Raw genomic sequence first — 14,117 nt, 5'->3', positions numbered from 1 at the left:
TTTTATTGGAACGTTTTTATTATGTAAAAGGCTAAAACACTTGTCTGACGCCTACACTTCACTGAAGATTAACATTTATTTGCATTCTTTCCTATCGGATTTCACAAACAGAAAATCAGTTACTGTTCTTTTTAATTTCACGGTGGTTTAATTCTTCTACTCCAACTTAACGTTTATCAAAACTACGTGATGATGCAATAAATCGAATCGATGCGATCGAAGCCAACTCTACATCAATGGCATTCCTTTAAAAGAAATTCTCAATTATTAAACCTATGATTCTATGCCCGGATTTACATTAACATGCTCTCGTTTGATATTTTATTACAAATACTTAATTTTCACTTGTAATTAATAATTAAAATTTTGCCTCAATGTATAGCTTAATGCCTTAATGTTTGACTATCATATGGGAGTGTCTACTCTAGATTATGTATCCTGACGGGTTTCCAAATATCAACCACCTGCCTTTTAAACTGGTAGTTTTCATCTATCACATTTATCTCGCATTTAGTTCTCAATTTTTCGCACTACTTATAAAACTCGGAATTAAAGCATGTTTACTTTCATTATCGGAATTCGAACATTCGTCAGTTGTCTCGTACCATCTTTCAAGCTTGTTATTTAAACTACAATTAAATTCCTGTGTTTACTTCCACCAAGCATAATCATCCTATAAGCCACGCCTCTCCGCTATGTTGGGTTACCAGCCCGAACATAACTTTGCATTACGCTGTGTCGGCGAAGCGGTTATCGTTTGTAATTTCAATTTTACACCATCGCTTAAGCTGCAGAGGGCAACACAAAGAACTGTGATATAGCATGACCGACTCATCCGCGACCATGATCGCAAACACGCATGCGCATTTCGGACCGAATTATTCTCAAAATAGGGTGAAAGGATGGGGACTTTCTTTCCCTCCAGCATAGCTTTTCCGGAGATGAGAAGACCTTTCACGTCGCAGCAAGTAATACCACCCCTTTTGGACGAGTCTATGTGTTTTGGCACAATGCCAACCAGGGTTGCGCTTGAGAGGGTGATCGATTCATAACAGGCATCCTAGATTTATTATTATGTTAACGAAACTAGTAGTCTCTACAAAACATTACTACTTGTTTATTACTCACCAGATTTCTCGTACACTTTTACGTTAGAACAATTCAGCTAGTGTTACGATTTTAATATTACGTGGCCGTATCTTCTCTTTTTTTAATCAAATTGCGTTGTCTCTTGAGGCGAAGCGGTGTTTATATAAAGTGTGGCATTACAGCACTCCTGTCTACATCTCGAAACGTCAGTATGTATGTGAGGCGGTTCTATAACTTTCATCCAAGAGGGAAGCTAGAATTCTTGCACATGCGATTTTCCCGTCTATTTTTCCATCGCTAACGTTTAAAAAATTTTCAATGCTACGACAATTTTCCGAAGAATATACACAGACGTCTTTGCCTTTTCAGGGCCAACTCAACAGCTCTTCTCGAAACAATCGGATACACTAGCCCGTATCGGATTGTTTGTGGAAAGAACCAAACAATGTTTACCCAGCGAAAACGTTTGTACTCGTTTTCGTAAAACATACATACACACAAAGACACTACTTGTGTTTTTTTCTTTTCCCTCTGCTGAAGATTTTCCCTCTGCTGAAGATTTTCCCTTGCTGAAGGTTTACTTGAAACATATGATTTAAAGTTTCCAATAATAAATGCTTTTTATGTTTATAACAACTTTTAGATGTTTAATGTAGATGGGATGTATCTGATTTTAAACTGCTGTAACTGTTAATATAATTTTACGGATGTCAATTTACTAAACTGCTTAGAAAGTTACTTATAACTCCACCGACTTGAAATGTAGCAACTAATTTGGGACAAAATTTTCGACCTAAACGTAACAACTAATTTGGGACGGATGGAGTATAATTCAACATTTTGTTTTAATTCCTTTTAAAAAATTTCGTCATCACGAATTATAAAGCTATCATATTCAAAAATCACTGTTTTCAAAAAGGCTTTTAACGTAATAATATTAAGAATAATAAATAGAAAAACGATTGGGATAACAAGCCAAATCTTCTTTCCAAGAATTTTGAATATAAATATATTAATTTCAATTAAAATACTTTTAATATATTTTAAAAGTGTAAAATGAGGTTAAATATTTTGAAATACTTTAATTTCCTGTAAAATTGCCTTTATTAAAATTCTACTATTAGCTCACACTCTGCCTATATCTTGTTCGAATTTCCAATCGTTCATAAAATACTCAAGTTTATCCACTCGAGTTCAAATACAATTTTTTAAACTTGTAATGTATGACACTTGATATTAATATAAGGTATTTTCTCCCTCCTTCTAGAATGCCTTCATGGTGTAACGGTTAGTACAATTGGCTCCTATTCGAAAGATCCAGGCTCGAGTCTCGAAGAGGGCATTGCTTATTTTTCCTTTCTCCCGCATATATATATATATATATATATATATATATATATATATAATTTATTTCCTAAACAGTATTGATTAATTGATTATATTATCTCCTAAGTTTAATTAAAGTAGAATTATTTTAAAAGCGTGCATCCATACTGGTAAGTTATATTTTGAAAGATGTTTTGAAGTAATTTGAAAGCAAAATGTTAATAATGTTTTAACGGGGACTGGAGTTAAATCATCATGAAGAATAAAATTTCAATTGTAAAAGGAAAAATTAAAACATGTAATCATTGTCATTGATCGGAAATTAGTTGACTTTTCAAGGGGAACAAACCAACTCCCGTTCAATGAACAATAATTGATAAAAATACGTAAATACGAAAGTGTTTCGTCTTTACTCGAGTTATAAGTTAAAGGCAAATCGGCAATTCTAGTCAGGCCAAATATTTCCGCGAATAGAAGGAATTATGAACCAATGCTGATATTCAAAGAACTTATTCTTATGAAGCATTTTAGTCAATTCAATTTGGAGTAAAAATCAATTACTGTAGAGAAATCCTATTTAACTCGAGTAATCGTCCCCGACACTTTCATGTTTATGCATTTGAGTACCATATTATTTGTAGAAACTAAACATTGGAAATTGTCATTATGAAATCGAATTCAAAGTAATGTTGAAATAAACATAGAAGATTATAAAAAAAGATAAATAATGCAAAATTTGTAAAAACAAATCAAAGACAATATAAAAATAATATAAAAAATAATATAGAAAATAATATATAATAAGAACAGTGAATGTACAGGAAGATATAAAGGCCAGAAAAGGTATTAAGTAACTTACATTCTTTCTAGTGGGGGAGTTGGCAAAGTGTTCTCTTCGTGTCTGACTCAGAAGTGTAGGATGTCCGAAAATTCTTAACGGCAGTAGGGGCTTTGAATAATATCAGTCGGTAAAACTTGAAGCAATTTATGGTAGTGGGTGGGACTTGGAATTCTTGAGGGATGTATTTTGTGGAGTTCTTATCTGAGAGACACCATCTGTTAAGATTTTTTTGAAAATACTAGTGAATGGAAATTAATTAATTTCTGGCTAATTGTCGTGTCGCAATGATTAAGAATTTAAGAAAGGAAAAAAGCATTTTCACTGTCCAAGAGCTAATAGACAGTTACTTAATACCTTTTCTGGCCTTTATATCTTCATGTACATTCACTGATCTTATTTATATTATTTTCTATATTATTTTTTATATTATTTTTATATTGTCTTTGATTTGTTTTTACAAATTTTGCATTATTTATCTTTTTTTATAATCTTCTATGTTTATTTCAACTTTACTTTGAATTCGATTTCATAATGACAATTTCCAATGTTTAATTTCTACAAATAATATAGTACTCAAATGCATAAACATCAAAGTGTCGGGGACGATTACTCGAGTTAAATAGGATTTCTCTACAGTAATTGATTTTTACTCCAAATTGAATTGACTAAAATGCTTCATAAGAATAAGTTCTTTCAATATCAGCATTGGTTCATAATTCCTTCTATTCGCGGAAATATTTGGCCTGACTAGAATTGCCGGTTTGGCTTTAACTTATAACTCGAGTAAAGACGAAACGGTTACAGCCGAAAACATCGCGGCAAAAACATCGCGGACGAAAACATCGCGGAGAAAACAACGCAAGGCGAAAACATCGTGGGAGAAAACATCGCAGTTCTAAAACATCGTGGTACAAAACATCGTCGTCGAAAATAAAGCGGTTCAAAAACTTCGCAGTTTAAAAATATCGCCGTCGAAAATATCGTGGTAAGAAATAAAGTATCTATTAATCATCGCATGACGATAACATCGCAGACATGCTTTTTTCAGGCTTTAATAACTGTAAATGGATATTCCCATAATGATTTGTGAGCGCAAGTGATGTAAGGAAGGATAATTTTTACTTTCACATTTTTTTATTAACTAATAAATTTTTGCTGAAAAAATAAGAAGGAAACTTAAGCATAGAAAATTAAATGCAACTTAATAGATTATACTTTTTATGAAAAATTACCTGTAAAATCTTTATTAAAAGTAATTTATTATGGTCTTTGTTAGTTAACTATGTCGATTTAAAATTCTATTAAGTGCTATAAGTTGCATTAATTTTCTATACTTAAGTTTCCTTTTTATTTTCTCAGCAAAAATGTATTAATAAAAAATATGAAAGTAAAAATTATCCTTCTTACCCTCTTGCGCTCACGAATCATTATGGGAATATCCATTTACAGTTATTAAAGCATGTCTGAAAAAAGCATGTCTGCGATGTTATCGTCATGCGATGATTTGTAGATACTTTATTTTTTATCACGATATTTTCGACGACTATGTTTTTAAATTGCGAAGTTTTTGAACCGCTTTATTTTCGTCGACGATATTTTGTACCACGATGTTTTAGAACTGCGATGTTTTTCTCTTTGCGATGTGTTCTCCCACGATGTTTTGTAGCACGACGTTTTCGCCTTGCGTTGTTTTCTCCGCGACGTTTTCCTCCGCGATGTTTTTGCCGCGATGTTGTCGGCGGACACCAGACGAAACACTTTCGTATTTACGTATTTTTATCAATTATTGTTCATTGAACGGGAGTTGGTTTGATTCCCTTGAAAAGTCAACTAATTTTCGTTCAATGACAATGATTACATGTTTTAATTTTCCTTTTACAATTGAAATTTTATTCTTCGTGATGATTTAACTCCAGTCCCCGTTAAAACATTATTAACATTTTGCTTTCAAATTACTTCAAAACATCTTTCAAAATATAACTTACCAGTATTAACCAGTAACTTACCAGTTATAACTTACCAGTTTTTAGAATTAAAATAAGCAGTGTGGCCAGTATTCCCTTTCACCTCCCTTTGTCACACTGATACAAAGGCACTTCCATTTCTTGCGTAAATATAAAAACAAAGATACACATACATGTATATGTATGTGTATCTTTGTATACCTATATACAGTATAGATTCACACTTTTAAAATAATTCTACTTTAATTAAACTCGGGAGATAATATAATCAATTAATCAATACTGTTTAGGAAATAAATTATTATTAACTAACTTTGCAGCAATTGCGCAAGTAATAATAACTTGTATTCGCACTAAATGGATTTAAGATCATACAACATTATATATATATATATATATAAAACCTAATGACTCTACAGTAAGAACTAAAGATTCGTATAAAATTCTATATAGAGTATAAAATTCTAAATTTAAATCAAGTTGGCTCAGTCTAGACCAGTGATTCTCACCAGCTTTTTCCCCATATACCCTTTCCACCATTGCTAAATGATCATTCAACCTCTCCTTCCCAAAACTTGAAAAGTAGATATGTGTTTGTTTAAATACGGATTATTTTTTAAGTAAATTAAACAAGTATCAAACATGTTGGTAAATACCAAAATTTGAATAAATGTTCTTTTTTGTATTCATAAACTAAATCTAAATACTTAATACGTAAAGAAAAGGTGGACTAAATTACTCTCTGAAACTTTGAAATTCCCCTTAGGGCTATTCCTCCTGATTGAGGACCCATAGTCTAGCCAGAATTCGTTTTTAATAGTGACTAAATATACAGATAATTTAATTTGTCCCACTTTTCTTATACTAACTTTTGTCACAGAAACTTCGGATTACGTGCATGTTTTTTGAAAATAAAAGACACAAATTTAAAAAAAAATATATGTTTAAAATTTGATGTTGAATTCAAAAACAGTTATTTGGTAGCCAGACCTAATAAACCTAAGAGATCAAATTTGAAGTACACCTTACTTGTTCTTACTAACTTCTGCTTAATGAATTAGAATTATTCTTAGAAAAGAACCTTAAAAACTGGTGAAACATTTCATGCTAGAAAACAAGATATTAGAAACTTTGAACTCATTCAATAGAAGAAAAAAGTTATTCAAAACGTAACTCCATAACAAAACATTTTTTTTCTACTTGATCGTCAACACATGAGGCTTTTAAGAAATACCTCCTACAAGATATGTGGCCACTATTTCTGTGCTGTCAGAATATGAAATTCGTATAAGGAAATCAATGCACTTCGAGGAGAAGAAAATGACCTTAATTTGATAGTTTTTCTACCTAATAAATTTTTACATGTTATGAGTTTCTTTTTCTTAATCTAGGCGAAATAATATTCAACACATAATAACAGCATAAAACCCACAAAAGAAGTGTTCCAGTGAATTTTCAGTTTCTAAATGCTGTTTAAATTTGCTTCAATCAAAGTTTTTGTATATAAATAATTACGGTAAATTGAAATGAACTGTTTTTTAAGCGTTTACAGTTAATCGAGTAATATAATATTTTTATTGAAATAAAAATTATTTTTAATGTGCAAGATTACTTTTCTTACAACGCTGGGCTCATGGTTCTTAAATCCTCTTGTTGCTAAGTTCAGAAACCTGTGTTATTAAAATTATTCGAATAGTTTAACTTTTATTACGGTTTCATATTTTTCATTTTAACTTTCACATGGTTGCGTTTTCAACCATATGAAAGTTAAAATGAAAAATATTACTTGTACGTAAATTTTAATATATGTAATAATTTAATGTTTTTAGAAATAGTTCAGTAGTTTTACTTTTAAACAATGGCTTTGATATAACAAGCATGTTTAATTAGTTCATCAAAAAGTTGTTAGAGACACTATCAAATCAGGAACTAGCATATTTTTCCACTCTGCAGTTTTACTGCAAAAACAGTGAATTATCCCTTTAAAAATGGTTAAAAAATATTTAATTCCTTTCATTTTCCAATTATTGAAATTTTTAAAATAATTGAAATTCTAACTAAATCCTTAGACAAAAGGTTATTCAAGAACTATACTAAAGAAATGTAAGAAAGGGGTTAACTTCAGTTACAAGCGGAATTTCAGATAATGTTATTTTCTAGTAGGTAACTAACAAAAAACATTTAAAATCCTCTTTAATTGTTCTCCTGCCACACCCTCCCTTCTGAGGCCTTCTTTGGCGCCCCAGGTTCCATAGGGAATAAAGCAATTAAGCAAGGCTCTCCTCTCTTTAACTGCTTTTTCACACAGCTGGGGGCAAAAGAAAAGGAAGGCAATGGTTTCCTGCCTGAATAGCCAGCGGCCAGTTAGAAAACTACATGACAAAAGCCCACAAGACGAATGCCCACTTAAAACCAGCACACATTTTCAGGAAATCCAAAATAACTATGACTTCCTGAAAAATTTTACGAGTAATTATTATGATTAAAAAAATTAAATTTCAAGTGGGAATGAAATTAATTTATGTAAAATCCAAGTTGTCAAAATTTAACTGGATTATTTGAAACCATGCTTTTTATTCACCATTAAAACGGTGTTTGCGCTTAATCATAATAGAATACTGTACTTTTATTTTTTTTCGTTAAAATGAAAGTTCGGCTTTAATTCTCCATATTAAATTCATATAATGCAAAATTTTCTGTAGTGTTAAATTATTCATAAATTATTCTCTGTATATGATGAAAATTTACATACATATTATACTCCTTATAATTTTGTAGAATTAAAATAAGCTGTGTGGCCAGTATTCCCTTTCACCTCCCTTTGTCACACTTATACAAAGGCACTTCCATTTCTTGCGTAAATATAAAAACAAAGATACATACATGTATATGTTTTTAATTATATTATTTTGATTGACTCTCTGTACTATATATATATATACGAATTTAATTCAGCCGGAGACGAAAATGAAATGTGTTCCGCTACTTAAATTTATTGTTCAATTATTTCTTATTCATTTATTTTTTATTTTATCTCTATTCATGACGTATATATCGGTGTGGGTTTTTGTTAGTGTGGACTTTTATCAGCGTGCCCTTCTATCTATGTGGGCTTTTATCTGTGTGGGCTTTCATCAATGTGCGCTTTCATCGGTGTGGGTATTAGTCGCGTGGGCAATTATCCCAGTGGGGTCATTTTTGTGGGCTTTTGTCGTGTGCACTTTCGTCCTTTTGTCTGGTCACCGCATGGACTTTATGTATTTCCTTCACAATGCATTTTGCTGTGAAATGACAAACATTGTACAGTTAATAATTAAAAATAAAAGTATGTTTTGACTAACAAAACTAAAGAAAGGAATATTTATACATGATTAATAAAAATTAATTATTCATGTAAAATTATATCTAGAGTAAGGTACCATCCTTATACTCATTATTGGAATTGTCGTATATTGATACTTTGATACCCCCCTTACTTTGTTTAAGAATTTGAAATTAGATTCCATTTACTCAAAAACCAGTATTATATTTATTTGTTCCATCTGCTTAGTTACACTTAAGTGCTTAAAGTTCTAGTCATTGTACAAGGCATATATAATAAATATGTTTTTCTCCTATCTAAAATATCTATTTGTAAAATATCTTTTGAAGTAAATCTTTTAATTATAATAATGATTAATCTTTTATGTGGTAAGATTATGTAAATTATGTATGGATATTAGATTTAAGTGACTGAAATTTAAAAATTTCAATGGGAAAGTGGTGTTTACTTGGAATATTCCCATGATTCTCGAGTTACCTGGAGTCTTGTTAGACAACAATGCTGCATAAATGTACTAGACCGTTTGGCAGATGAAGCTACTATGTATTTTTCTGCATTGCATGGAAAATAGAGGTGTGTTCTTATACCTGTTACCCATCATCTGGCTTGTAAGTATGAATAAAATATTAAGATACTTATTTATTGATCTATTATTTATTGAAAAATATTTTTATGATATAAATCCAGATGTATTGCATAGTTACAAGAACTATCTATTAGTTTTCATGTTAGTTCTAAGCTTTATTGTAAATTTTATTTTTTTACTTTGAAAAAGAATAATTGTGATGAAATATTATGTTCTGGACGATTATATATCTCTAAACCACAGAATTTCTAGCAGCAATTTGCCATCAGTGTCAACATTAAAAAATCATTATACTGAATAATTCACCTTATAGCTGTAAACTGCTAATATTTTGATACAATTGGACATATTATTTTAGGATATGTCTCTTAATCTTCTCTTAACTCGTTCCATACTCAAATCATCCCCTTAGAAGCTAAGATTGAGAATACTCGTCTCCTCAAGCAACAATTGGATGCTGTACGAGTCGCATCGGACATGGACCAGCATACACCTCTTACGGCAAAAGCAAACTGTGATACATTGAAAGTACTGGAGCCCCTTAAGGGTAAGTGTGTTTTTAAATATCTCAGTATGCTAAAAAAAAACCTTAGATAGCCTTGCTAATGCTTTTAATGATAATTTTAAGTTAAATATAAAAAGAAAACAACATGAAATCTCGGATAATTCAAACGCTAATTCTAACCACGAGGATGGTAAGCCTATAAGGCATACATACGTATAGTATATTTTTCAGTTGCAATACCTTATTACCACTGAGAATTTTTTGCGATTCCCAGGACGCCATAATACAGTCAAAAAGTCATTAATTCAGACACCCATAATCCGGACCTCAAAGCTACAAACTTTCTGCGCATGCGTCGCGTTTACGTGTGCTCGTAAGACCTTTACGGCTGTGACTTTGCCTGTGCACATGCGCATAATACGTTTACGCATGCGCGTTTAACGTATAACGGACGGTATAAGCTGAGCTAAAATTATCTAATTCAGTTAATGTTGCAGATTGCGTTGTTCCTTAATCTTCGAATTGGATCAGGCTTATTATTTTTTGCAGACTGTTAGAGCAATTTTATAAAAGTAAGCTTGAACTTTCGATTATGTCAAACAGAATTTCCGATATATATTTACTAATATGTACAGGATCTACAAAGCAAAAGTATGTTTCGAAGTCCATTAAACAAAAAGTGGAATTGCTGCAAAAAATGGAAAAAGGCATATCCTTTGTTTCTTAACCATTCCGAAATCTGTTTATCAATTTCATGCTGCTCTGCGGGGGGGGGGACATCGCAGCGCGCAATGAACTGGAAGTTGATTTATCAGCACTATCCTTATCTTCAGGGCAAATGTTTTTATTTTATTCGGCTTATAATTCCTTACTAAATGTAGTATTTCATCTCGATGTATTCCGTCTTTGATATGATTTAAATCAAATTCCTTGTCATTATAAATATCACAAGTACACATCAAATAGTTTTCTGGTTGCAATTTTCTAATTTCGACTATGCTTAATGTATGCTTTACGCATGTGCTTGTTGAAAGAAATGTTTAATAAAGTAAACAAATAAATATTAAGCTTTTTTTTTGTAAATTTTGATACCCTTTAGATCATAATTGTTCTTTATTTCATAAATAACGGTTTCATATTTTTAATTGTATAATTTCTTCATGCCATCTTACCAGATTTAAACTGATGATCTATAATCCGGAATCGCCAAAGTCCCGACGAGTCCGGATTAACTACTTTTGACTGTATTTACAAAAATTCTGTGGAACCCAATAAGTACTGCGCAAATCCGACACATGCGTGAGTGAAACTGTCAATTTTTTCTTTTGTACACTTGCAGTTTTAGGTCACTACATTTAATTTCTAATTTTAAGACATAGAACAGTGTGAACATTTTAAATAAGTAACAGATGAAATGACAGCGTCACGTGCAAAGCAAGAAAAATGAACGTTTCTATTATAAAATGAAGGCGTCGAAACGGATTCATTTTTTTTTTCTTTGTCTGTATTGCCATATCTATTTTAAGATGTATTGTATTATGTAAAAATATTTGGTAATTGTAAAAGTATTATAATAAATTAAAGAAATATCAAAACTGCTAAAATTCTAGGCAACCCCCTGCTGCAAGTCCAGCGACTCCAGTTTAAGAAACCCTGGTATAGACAGACAACCCGGCGAAATTACGCCCTAATTGAGATACAGACATAAAACTTATATCAAAATGATGGGGCATGCATTTGCAGTTGAAAGCAGCAAAACGCATCAAAATGGATCATTAACTTTCGAGTCGTGTGATTTTGATGCGGCTTGCTGCTTTCAAAAGCATTTTCCTACAACTTGCATCCTATTTGAGATGCAGATATAAAATTTGTGGAGCATGAAATTGCTATTGAATGCAGGAAACCGCATCAAAATCGGACAATCGGTTCCCGTGTAAAACAGATTTTAAAAAACTGTAATTCTTAGAGATGCATCAAATTTCATTGCCATGAAAAATATATTTCGTCCTCTGGACCCTGAAAACGATACTAATTATGTCCAGAATGCAGTTAACACTGTAAATCAACGAAGCACTTCAAGTCAAAATTTACCTACACCACCACAACCAAAAGTTGTTCCTCCAGTCAAAAATTCTACAATGATATAACCAGGGCAAACAAGTCCACAATACCAATTTTAAATCATATCAAATCCGAAGAACACAGGAAAAGGCCTAAAACCATCCTCAGAGACATACAATAAAGGTTTTTGATAAACGTTTAATTACTGTAAAGGCCCTTATTTTTGCACGCTGTAATTTTCACAAAAATGAATATATCGGTGATTTCGCGAGTTGAAAATTTCACGAATTTTATATGAACAGAACAGAAAGTTGAAAAATTTTAAAAGTACTTAAGTAAAGTTGGGGGGAAAAAAAAGTATTTCGCAAAGCTTTGATTTTTGCGATTACGACTGGCTCACGAAAATAAGGGCCTTTACACCAGTTTAAAAAAGACCCAAAAAACTAATTAATTATTCTTTAACTAATTATTGTAATATACCTAATTGCCTAGCTTAGCACCAAAAATTGGGAAAATTAAAATTTTTATTCCTATCGGATCACTAATTAATATTGAAGCAGGCTTAATTTAATTTTTCCATCATGTCCTCTACCCCCTCATTCACTCAGCCATCCCTTTAAATTAGTATGGATTGAAGACAAGAAAGAATTTCAACCAATCACAAAAAATGCTGGTGGAAAAAATTGAAATAAGTGAGAGATGGAGCGCTTAACGAGGATCCTTAAGCGCTCCATCTCTCACTTTGTAATCACAGTTCAACAGCTTTCGGCCATGAAGGCGGTAGCTATCATAATCATACCACACACTCTACAACCAATCACGTTCGTCTCGATCTAGTTACTCAACCGTAAACCACAGAAGGATTTTTCGCTGATTTAATGGCTATATCCAAACTAAACAATAAAATTATCATAGGTAGAGACTTTAACTCACACCACAAAAATCGGAACTGCAGAAATGATAATTCAAATGGTCACATTGTTAATCAATTTGCCTCAACGGCCAACTTTACTGTTGTAGCTCCCTCCTACCCAACATGCTATAGATCTGCAAGCATTATTGAATTTTTCCTGCTAAAAAATATTTATCAACCATCAAGGATAGAAAGATTACGTGAACTATTCTCTGATTATAACCCTGTTTTAATGGAGGTGAATATCAGTAGCTATAGTACATCACACAAAAGAGCCTTTATTATGAACTGGGTAGCTCTAAACAACACTCAGTACCCGTTACCCGCGATACACAGTGAAGACGAGTTAGACGCAGTTATCGAAGATTTTACTAGCACACTTAACCGTGCTCTGAAAAATAGCAAGGCGGTCCCGTTGACTGGTAGGGCCAGAGATCCTGCTATTAGAGAACTTTTAGCTAACAGAAAGAGAGCTAGAAAAATATGGCAGAGGACCAGATGCCCAGAAGTTAAGAGAATTTTAAATCGGCTGAATCAGGAAGTCAGTACACGCACAAAACAAATGGTCTAGATATTTAGAATCACTCTCTACTGATGATCATGTATATGGAAAGCTGCTTCTAGATATAATAGATGCTACACAAATATTCTGCCCCTTAATGGCCCCTCTGGGATCACATACACAGAAACTGAGAAAGCTGAGTCACTAGCTGATCACTACGCTACTCAGTTTTACATTAACATCTCACACCCAGACACAGAACGCACAGTTAGTTACACTAACAATTTATACTTTTCATAACCAAAAACAGACAACATCCGTCTTGCTAAACCTTCGGAAGTTAACACCGCCACCTCCATACCTGTCCCTTTCAATGATGTTCGATCGATTATTGCGGCTTCCCCGCTCTCTCCAGATGAGTATGCGATGAGAATCGCTACTCAGACTGAATCTGCTCTCATCTGTAAAGAGTACTCGTCCCCATTCATTGTCTCTCCAATTCCGGTGTTCCCGGCACCACAGAGAACGCCTTCTCCGATGGGCAGGCGTTAGAGGTACACACCGTACAGGGCGTCGTGCAAACAGACCACCACCCTGCAGTCTTCTGGCCACGGTAAAACGCGATATCTGTCGTCCAGTCGCCTGCGTCGTGTGTCTAGCGATTTCTCCCGCTGTCTGCCGCCTGTTTCTTCTGGCCTGTAAGGCAATATACCGGTCATCTGCAGGTGTGGTTCCTCGTGAACGACCACTACTAAACCCCCGGATAGCTGTTCCTGTAGTTTTAAATTGTCTCCAAAGTCGTGAAACGATGCTGTGAGCAATTCCGATCTCTGCAGCCACACTTGTCACACGGCGGCCTTCCTCCAACTTCCCAATGACCTCGGGTAAAAGCATCCAGATGTCATCTAACAGATTGATTATTCGCCATTTCTCGCCGAGGCAGCAACTCAGTGTGATTTTAACTGCTATACGGTGTGCAATCTCTTTGCCAGAAATACTGATCTTTCA

General features: G+C 33.1%; 1 long non-coding RNA gene across 1 annotated transcript in view; it reads left to right on the top strand.

The window, feature by feature from the left end:
- Nucleotides 1-9,463: 9,463 nt before the first annotated feature.
- The window catches only part of LOC146997124 (uncharacterized), a 101,467-nt gene continuing 96,813 nt past the window's right edge, over nucleotides 9,464-14,117 (top strand). Inside the window, exon 1 of the long non-coding RNA XR_015041134.1 lies at nucleotides 9,464-9,675. This is a non-coding gene — a long non-coding RNA (uncharacterized LOC146997124). The remainder of the gene's footprint in view (nucleotides 9,676-14,117) is intronic.

The sequence above is a fragment of the Stegodyphus dumicola genome, chromosome 5 (assembly GCF_044657685.1).
Source record: "Stegodyphus dumicola isolate Sdum_Otavi_A_Nest chromosome 5, ASM4465768v1".
Lineage (NCBI taxonomy): Eukaryota > Metazoa > Arthropoda > Arachnida > Araneae > Eresidae > Stegodyphus > Stegodyphus dumicola.
The sequence above is the reverse complement of the archived record's forward strand: the minus strand, read 5'-3'. Positions and strand labels throughout refer to the sequence as shown.